Raw genomic sequence first — 9,515 nt, forward strand, 5'->3', positions numbered from 1 at the left:
GCAAAAAACATTTAGTTATATTAGCTGTAGATTTGTGGCTTTTTAAAAAAAGATCCTATCTTAATATAAAAAACCTCTCTTTTTAAAACCTTTTCAAAAAAATTTTTTTAAAGATTCTATTATTTATTCATGAGAGACACAGAGAAAGAGGCAGAGACACAGGCAGAGGGAGAAGTAGGCTCCATGCAGGGAGCCTGATGATCCCAGGACTTGGAGATAACTCCCTGAGCAGACGCTCAGCCCAACCGCTAAGCCACCCAGGCATCCCAAACCTTTTTAAAATTTAAGGTGGCAGTTTCCTATGCTTCATTCATTCATAAAAAAAAAAAAAAAAAAAAAAAAAATCAGTTACTTCCCAGTTCTTTTTTTTTAAACCTCTGCAGGAGTGCTTTGCCACTATGTTCTTTTGAGGAAATTTGTATTATGAGGAGAAAAATGAAAGAGGTAAAGAATAAGGCTGCTCCAATTCTGATCAGTTTTATCTATCCTAGAAAATTCCAAGATCCCCCGCCCCGAGAAAGAATTCTAATTGTAGTTTATATGACTTGTTGTTTTTGGATTCTTCTTCCCCTTTTATTATTTAAGAAACTGATTCCTAATTTCAAATATATTTTTTATCTCCTTACATTTGTTTTTAATGAAAATGTGAAGACAAAATTGATTTATTCCACAATAAAACTCAAACATTCTGTCATTAACTGAAACGGTCTGAGGAACAAGTATTACCTTAATTCTGTCTTGGAGGTCTTCTCAGTATTTGGAAATAAAGACAGAGCTTACTACCCCCCCAACCGCCGCCCCCCCCCCCCCCCACACACAGTATTCATTCTTCCATTTCTCTTTATCAGTAGAATTCTGGAATCCAGAATAAGGATGCCATATGTAGCTAGGTGAAGTCACATGAGTAAATTGTGGCCAGAATTGGTGTGTACAACTTCTGGGAAGTGGAAGTCTTTCTCCTTTTCTTCTCTTTCATTCATGGTTTGTGAATGTGATGACTGGACCACTTAAAGGAATTTTTTTTCCATGTGTATTGTCTTAGGAGTCAGAAGGAATACTTCTCTCATACCTAAATAAATGGGGTTTGTGGTTAGAAATTCTCATGGTATAATTTTTTTCTACGTCATTTAAATCCAAAGCCAAAGCTCAGTGAAACATGTATGCCCAGCATATCCCTCTATAATGTATATGGATGTTTTTTTCCTCTGCCGTCAGAGTGTGTATTTGGGCAGGCAAGGGAGGGTGTGTGTGGAGGGGTACTTTATGACAAAGCTTTTCAATATAACTGTTCTCATGCGAGAGCTGGATACAGCCCAGGGAAATATGAATTATAAGCCTGGCTTCCTTTTTTTTTTTTTTTTTTTTTTTTTTTTAGGATTTACTTATTTTGGAGAGAGAGAACACATGAGTGGTGGGGAAGGGCAGAGGGAGAGGGAGAGAATCCTAAGCAGACTCCGTGCTGAGCATGGAGCCTGATGTAGGGCTTGATTTCATGGCCCTGAAATGATAACCTGAGCCACAATCAAGAGCTGGATGCTTAATTGACTGCACTACCAAGGTGCCCCTGAGTTGTAGGCCTCATGAGGATTTTTAGATAGTCCTAAGATAAGTTCTTTCTTTACTGCTTGCCTACTTTTCTAGATTCACACTTTTCATCTCTGGCCTCTAATCCACCCTTATATTTTCCTGCTAGCCAAGCCATGCATTCAAATGACATTTTAAATATTTTACTTAACATTTTAGCTCTGCTGGGAGGGATGAGTCTGCCATGTTGCTGAAAAAGAATTCTAAATTCTATTTGTTTCATTTTCAAAAAATAATGCTTACTTAATTTCTTTATATTCATCTACATTACTTCTTTTATTATCCCCTCATTCCTTAAGTTAGACACCAAGGTGGGATTTCCCTTCATTTCCTTCTTTCTTTTATTCCTTCCTTTTACTCTTTTATTTTGTTTTCTTTCCTCCTCTCTCATTCTTTCCTCCTTCCCTCTCCCTCTTTCTCTTTTTTTCTTTCTTAATCCTTCTCCTTTTTAAAAAGAATCCATGAATCTAAAGCCCAAGGTAGCAATGCTTTTAAGGAAGAAGTAAAAGAATCACTGTTTACTTACACATTTATTGAGTGCCTCCTGTGTGTCAGGTACTGTGCTTGGAACTGATACATATGAATGAATAAAGTTCTTCCCTCAAATAGGCAGTTATATGGGGTGATGGTACAGTGTGGGGTGCTATTGTGGGGGAAGTACACCATGCTAAGTGATCACAGAGTATGTGGAAGGTTTTCAAAGAGGAGGCCATCATTAAGGGTAATCTGTATATGAGAGTTCCTCTTTGAGAGACGACCCACCTGCCCCACGAGCTAATATAGTAGGTCAGGAGTGAGTGACCAAAGTAGTCCAGTCCCTGAAATTGGAGTTCTATGTGGAAAACAAGCACTATATTATTATCGCTGTGTTAACATATGTATGGGCCTTTTTTTAGTCTGGAAATAATCACAGAACATTTTTCCTGTAGCAGCAGAGTTAAGCAATCACATCCAGGAAGAACAGGAGGAATCTTCTGCTTCAGAATGGCTGGATAAAATGGTCAGGGAGCTCTGAATTCAAGAAACAGACCCCCAGCGAGTCAGCACACAGACATCTATCAAAGGATAAAAGAACTGCCCATAGGTTCTTTATAATCACAGCTTGGTGACCTCACATAATCCTTTGCAAAAGAGTTGGCGTAGGCCATTACAAAAAGTATTATGTTGCACTCCAGTACTGAACGTATCCTAATTGAGATGGGTGAAATAATGACCTAGAGATAGGATTGTTTTTGGAGGCTTATTTTGCAGTTAACCTAATGTATAGTGGAAATAATCACTTTCTTAAAATCCAATCTGTTTGGATCATGCTTTATGCTAGTATCCCAAGACCCGTAAATTTTTGTTAGTACAAAAGTACAAAATGAGAAAGCAGAGAACTCCAAGAACTGCAGGCTGATAGACGTTTCTGGATCCATAATGCCTCTTTCTTGGTTGGCTCGTCCAGGGCCCCACAGATGACAAACTGCATGTGCTCCTGGTTGTAGATCACAGCTGAACAAACTGCTCCAGAGTGTGAAAGGTCAGCACAGTGTAAACAGAAATCAGCAGTGACCTATGGAGTCTTCTCAAGACATAATAAATACCGTCTTCACGGTACTCCCCACCTTCTGCTGACTCAGGTATTCTCTAGCACCATGTGGCTTGTTTCTGGAGCAATATTTCAAATCCAGCAGACCATTGTATTTGGAGCAGAATTTTCTAACTATGCTTTTAATTTTCGCAAAATAACTTTCAGCCCCTTCTGAAAATGTAATCATACACAGGGAGCTTCATTGGGGAAGAATAAAATACTTTTTACAATACTCCTTTAGCTTTGGCTGCTACCATTAGCTTTACTATTCTATAAGAATTTCTTCTAGGTTTAGAGGATAAAAGCAGAATTTTTTTTTCAATCCAGATAGAATTTTGTGGCAGAATCATTAACTTTTACTCTCCTTGAAATCTCCCAATGACATTTTTTTTTTCTTTTCTGTACTCCTTTATTGAGAAGCATCCAGGCCAGTGTTACCTCTTGCTAGAGCAGAGTTGGGCTCACAGTCATCCTGCTCCCTTCCCGAGGATAGCCACAAATCAATCAGGAGAGCCTGCACTAGTCCTTGTCCATGTTAGATGAAAAGATTCTCAGATTGCACTTTGCCTTCAGCTAGCTCATACTACCCTGGGGAGGTAATTTAAGACAGAGTTGCACACCTGAACCTGAGGTGCCTGGATCTAGTGAAAGTAGACCATACACTATGTTCCCTGTGCACTCCAGGGCAAAGTTTAGGAAGCTGTGTGAGTATATGTGGGAAAGCTTTCCAATTCCCATCATGTGCAAGATCACATAGATTTGCTTGTCTAATGGGATAGCCTTGCAGAAGACCTAAAGCTCCTCACAGAATAATACTGACACTGTGCCTCTAGACATAAGTGTAGACGGGTGATAGGAGGGAAAACTTCCCTCCTCTCCAAGCCAAACTAAACAGAAAGCCCAATCCATAACCTACAATAACTTAACCCAGATGGTCATATTTTCTTTAGACTGCTAACCATTTCCAGTGAATTCATTAGTTTCAGTGTTTCTTCTTTTCAATTCTTATAGTTAACATTTGGCTTGCCAAATTCTAGGCATCCAAGAACAGGAGAGATCAGATGCTTCAGATTAAACAGTTCAAAGTCAGTGACATTTAGTTAAAATAAACAAATGGAATAAAATGGACTGCAGACTCATAGGTCCAAAAGTTAAAACTCGTTGACTGAGACTTAGTGCTATTACTCAGAAGTGAAGAGTTCATGAACAATAAAGCCAGTAATAATGGCACCAAAGATAAAATGGGACTGTTATGTTGAAGGAATGGTCCAAACTTACCTGTTGTGTGGCATCATTTTAAATCCCAGCAAAATTTCAAAATGAAATAAAACAACTGGAACAATGAGAAACTAAAACAGTGGGTAAGAATATGTTGGTCATTAACATCTTCAGCTTGGCGGGTTGTGATGATTCAGGGTAGGAAATCATACGGGAAGGAACAAAATTAAAAGTTAGAACAAGAACCCAAAAAAGTCTGACTTAGAGAATTATGTGCATACATTTATATTTTAGCAATTCTTCATCCCTTACTAAATGCATTTGAAAGTGAAAAATAAGGGCTCATGACTGGCTAAAAATAACTTCAAGACCTCTCACCAGTCATTTTTACCCAATACCCTTTTGCTTTCCAAACTTATCACTTTGCTTGGCAGATAAAGCTGTTCTTAGCCTACTTTGAATACTATTTCTTCTTTGGCCTTTATGTTTGCCCTGTATATTTGAAATTGTCCATGGTCATCTCCCTTTACTTCTTCACAGCACTTCTTAAATCTAGCACCTGCCTGATTTTCCCAATTTAGAAGATTCAACTTATTCTTCAATACAAAAGGAAACATACCTCTCTCTCTGGACATCTAGGTACCATTCTCCACACGTCCTCATGGTCTTTGTTGGTATATGTACTTTGTAAGGACAGGAGTCAGGTGTTTTGTAAGCTTGTATGGTTCCTCCTCCAATGCCACAACCCATATGGGTACTCAGTAAACATTGAAATGAAGTGAATTGCTTTCCAGTGCATTTATTGGCACATGTACTTCAGTAGGTCAGGATACATCTGTTTTTTTGCAACACTTAGTGATTTTCTTTTTCTTTTTTTTTTTTTAAGATTTTATTTATTTATTCATGAAAGACACACACATATTCGATTAGGGTCAGAGGCAGAAACATAGGCAGAGGGAAAAGCAGGCTCCATGCAGGAAGCCTGATGTGGGACCCGATCCCCGGAATTCGGGATCACGCCTTGGGCGGAAGACAGATGCTCAACCACTGAGCCAACCAGGCATCCCTAGTGGTTTTCTTTTTGAATGATTTTCTGACCAGGTCGGAGTTGTTAGATGTCTCTGAAAGTTGTTCATGGCTTGCTAAACAAGGAAGCAGTATGATTATATTACTGTACTGTAGACATGTCCCAGGTTTTAACATCAAGGATATTCTACTTATGTTTTTTACAAATGGTGTCCTTTCAAATGGTGTCCTTTCTCTTTTGTTCTTGTTTCTTCTTCTGCCCTCCTTCTATTCCTTCCCTCTTTCTTTCTTTTTTAAAATTCTTTTAAAGATTTTATTTATTCATAGAGACACGGAGAGAGAGAGAGAGGCAGAGACACAGCCAGAGGGAGAAGCGGGCTCCATGCAGAAAGCCTGACATGGGACTCCATCCAGGGTCTCCAGGATCACGCCCTGGGCTGCAGGCGGTGCTAAACCGCTGCGCCACCAGCGTGCCCTCCTTCCCTCCTCTTTCTTTCCTTCCTTCTTCCTCTCTCCCTTCCCCTTCCTCTCTCTTTTACTTTCTTTTTAAACAAAGCTCTCTTACGAAACTGAGACATTTATAACAGGATCAACAGCCATGAAGGACTGCATTTTTCAGCCTGGCACAGCTGGACAAATACAACTCTAGAAGCCTGGCCTCATACCTCAATTGAGGATGGTGTCAACAAGTATGAGCTGAATCAAGGCTGGCCGAGATCTCTGCTTGGGGATGGCATTGGTTCCAACAGCGGGAACGCTGAGTTTCTAGCTTCAGGCTTTCAGTTCTCTCTATATCTTAATGGCTCACAGCCCTTTTATGAGACAGCTGTATAACAATGTGCTTTTATGACAGCCTGATTCTTTTTCCCCTTTTAAATCTCAAACTGTACTGTATAAGACATTCTGTCTCCTATCATTCCATCAACAAGGCCTGAATAGCCAAGGCAAGTGCTCCTGAAGCACTTGTTTATTTCTTTGGATTTTTTACCCCCATAATAAAAGAATAAGGGGAAAGGAAGGTCCCGGATGTGAAAGATGGCTGGTAAAGGCCTCTGTGTGAGGTCCTTGGTGAGATAATCTCATTCTAAAGATCTGGGTGACTGGAATTTCCTTTCCTCCCATCCCCCGCAGACATCCCCCTCCCCAACAACCTTCTAATACAAATCCTTAAGCATTAAGTCAGGCGGAAAATGAGTCTACTCTACATTTATCTTCCTGAATGGCAGTCAACTCCCGCTTAATCTTTCAACATATATTTGTTCAATGGATCAACAGATTGTGTAAGCAGCATGACGGTTGGGTTTAGAAATGTGTCTGCTCATGTTTGGTTTGTACTGAACCATTGACCATTTTGTTTGTGAATCCATCATAAATTATATCTCCGAGTTACCCAGCACTAGGAATGGGGACAGAGGACAGTGCTCATACAGGCGGAAAGACTTTTAGTCACTGTCATTTTCCAGTATTGAGAATGCTGACTTGTTTTATTTTGGAATGCTTTTTAATATTTTCAAACTAGAAAACCTCAATTTTAACTTTTTTCCTCTTTTCCCAAAGGTGTCTCTTATATATTATTCTGCTGTCCTTGCCCCATTAAAATTAAGTAGGCTTTGAAGGCACAGAGTAATTAGTAAAATAGTGTAACATATTAATAAGAAAGTTAAGAATTAAAAACCTGTGACTCTGGACATATTGGTTTGAATCACTCCTTAAAAACAAAAAGAGTTTGTGTGTTAAAAGATTGAGGCATTGATCAGTGAACTCATCACACAACTGATTTGACCTTTTTTAAAAAAAATGAATTGTCAGTTTCATTAAATTTTCAAGTTATTATTCAACCAATCAACAAGTACTTACTGTGTTCCTACTGTATTAAAGGCAGTGGAAAAAAATAGAAAAAGACAAAGACAGATTTCTGACCTCAACAATTTAAATCAAGTTGGAGGAGTAATAATATGTGTTTTTAAAAATGTATTATGAGGGGTATCCCTGGGTGACTCAGTGGTTTAGCGCCTGCCTTTGGCCCAGGGCATGATCCTGGAGTCCCAGGATTGAGTCCCACATTGGGCTCCCTGCGTGGAGCCTGCTTCTCCCTCTGCCTGTATCTCTGCCTCTCTGTCTCTCTGTGTCTCTCATGAATAAATAAATAAAATCTTTAAAAAAATAAAATGTATTATGAGGATTCCTAAATAAAAATGAAGAGATGAGAAAATCTGTGTTGTAGTAATTTAGTTTCTTTATAAGAAGGAATAGTTTGCAGGGACATTTTATTTATTTGTAAACTGTTCAGCAGTATTTACTAAACGCAGTATTTTTTGGGCACTGAGTGCATAATGCAAAGTAAGATTTACTTGCTGTCTTCATTATGTGCTTAAGATTAAAATAGGAAGAATGAAAGTAGAGGTGTGGATGAGGAAGGAAAATTGATGTCAGCCCATCACACCCATGTCATGTCCAATTCATGTCCAAGTCAGGCCTGCGTTGGGGAGCTACAAGAATATCTGCTGGTTCTCATAAGTAGATTTTGAATGTCATAGTGGAAACTTGTTAGATAGATAAGGGGACATTTCCATATATTTTAAATCTTGTATTCTTATATTTCAAAATGGAAGCATAAATCATACTTTGAAATAATCAAGGCAGGATTTTACTTATATGAGTAAATGATATATTATTTTTTTTAAAATCTACTATTGATGTTACATTTTAACTATTCAGTTACCCCTGTGCTTCTATTGCCTTACTGACTTCCTATAACAATTCTGTCAGCTTGTAAAAGTGTTATTGTCATCAGAAAGGGAAGGAACCTTCAAGTTCTGGTGGGCAAGTACCCAAGGTCATGGAGCCTAGTTAGAGGAAGATTTTTTTCTTTTTTAAAGATCTTATTTATTTATTCATGAGAAACAGAGAGAGAAAGAGGCAGAGACACAGGCAGAGAGAGAAGCAGGCTCTCCGCAGGAGCCCTATGTGGGACTCGATCCCGGGACTCCAGGATCACACCCTGAGTCAAAGGCAGATGCTCAACCGCTAAGCCACCCAGGCGTCCCTAGAGGAAGATTTGATACCAGTTGTCTAGGCCTCTTGATTCCTAGCTCTGGGCTTTATTCTCTTTACATTCAGCATCCCTTAAGTTTCACAATGAAGGGTAACAACCTCTATTTGAAAACTCATCTGTTGATTCTCTTTTTCTGCTGGGAAACATTAACCAGTGCTTTTCTTTAGCTCAAGATATATTTTAGTATTTGTAGGTGAATTCATCTGCAGATACCAAGACAAATTCTTTGCCAATGGAAATGACCTGTTATGGTGATTCAGTACTGACTGTCACTACACACATTGAATGTTGAGTAGCAGTAATAGAATCAGATACATAATATCCAATAAACAAAATGCCAATAAAAAGTCCTTTAGGAAACCTGGATCAGGAGACATTCAGGCTTTGGAGTGTTTTCCCAGGTTTGATGGCATTGAAAGTCACGGAGAAGCTGTAGTCCTAGACTCAAAATTGATAGTGATGGTTTCCTTGATTGCAGAAAGAGAAACTCACTGAAGGCAGTCCAAGAAGGAAAACAGGTTCTTATGAGATTTCATGGGGTCTGTCAGGAAATAGAGCTAGGAGAGGAGCCTTACAAGCCCTGTTGCTTGGAAGACATGGAAACCATGTAGGGTTAGGCAAACTTTGGGTTAGGGAACTGTTCTGGGTCCAGTCACCTGAGAGACTCAGGATGTTGCATGTCATTATGTCTGAGGCTATGGGCAGAGCTAGCAAGGGTCTATGTCTTTCGTTAAGAGTATTGTATTTATTCTGTTTATCTTGCCCCACAGCTAATGGACTTAGTAGACTCTAAATGTTTCCCCCAATTCGATTAGGGTTGATCTGGTTATTTATAATTGTTGAGAAGCATAACAACATTTTGTTTGCACTGCAGTTTATTATGCAATATTTGATTTCCTCTAAAAACAGAGGGAAATTGTAATATTCAAAATGACTGTATCAGTCAATGACAGGAACAGAAATTAGAATTCTGTATATTCTGGCCACTGGGGTTTTGGTTATGCCAATGTTTCCTAATAGAGAGGAGGGAAAAAATAATTAATTATTTAGGTATAGCTG

At 38.9% G+C, this 9,515-nt stretch overlaps 1 long non-coding RNA gene across 1 annotated transcript; it reads right to left on the reverse strand.

The window, feature by feature from the left end:
- Nucleotides 1-821: 821 nt before the first annotated feature.
- Nucleotides 822-5,046, reverse strand: LOC111096586. The gene is made up of 3 exons (XR_005353163.1): nucleotides 4,995-5,046; nucleotides 4,436-4,549; nucleotides 822-1,069 (listed from the first exon to the last, which is right to left on the reverse strand). It is a non-coding gene; the product is annotated as an uncharacterized LOC111096586 (long non-coding RNA).
- Between the last annotated feature and the right edge of the window lie 4,469 nt (nucleotides 5,047-9,515).

This window comes from Canis lupus, chromosome 1 (genome assembly GCF_011100685.1).
Source record: "Canis lupus familiaris isolate Mischka breed German Shepherd chromosome 1, alternate assembly UU_Cfam_GSD_1.0, whole genome shotgun sequence".
Lineage (NCBI taxonomy): Eukaryota > Metazoa > Chordata > Mammalia > Carnivora > Canidae > Canis > Canis lupus.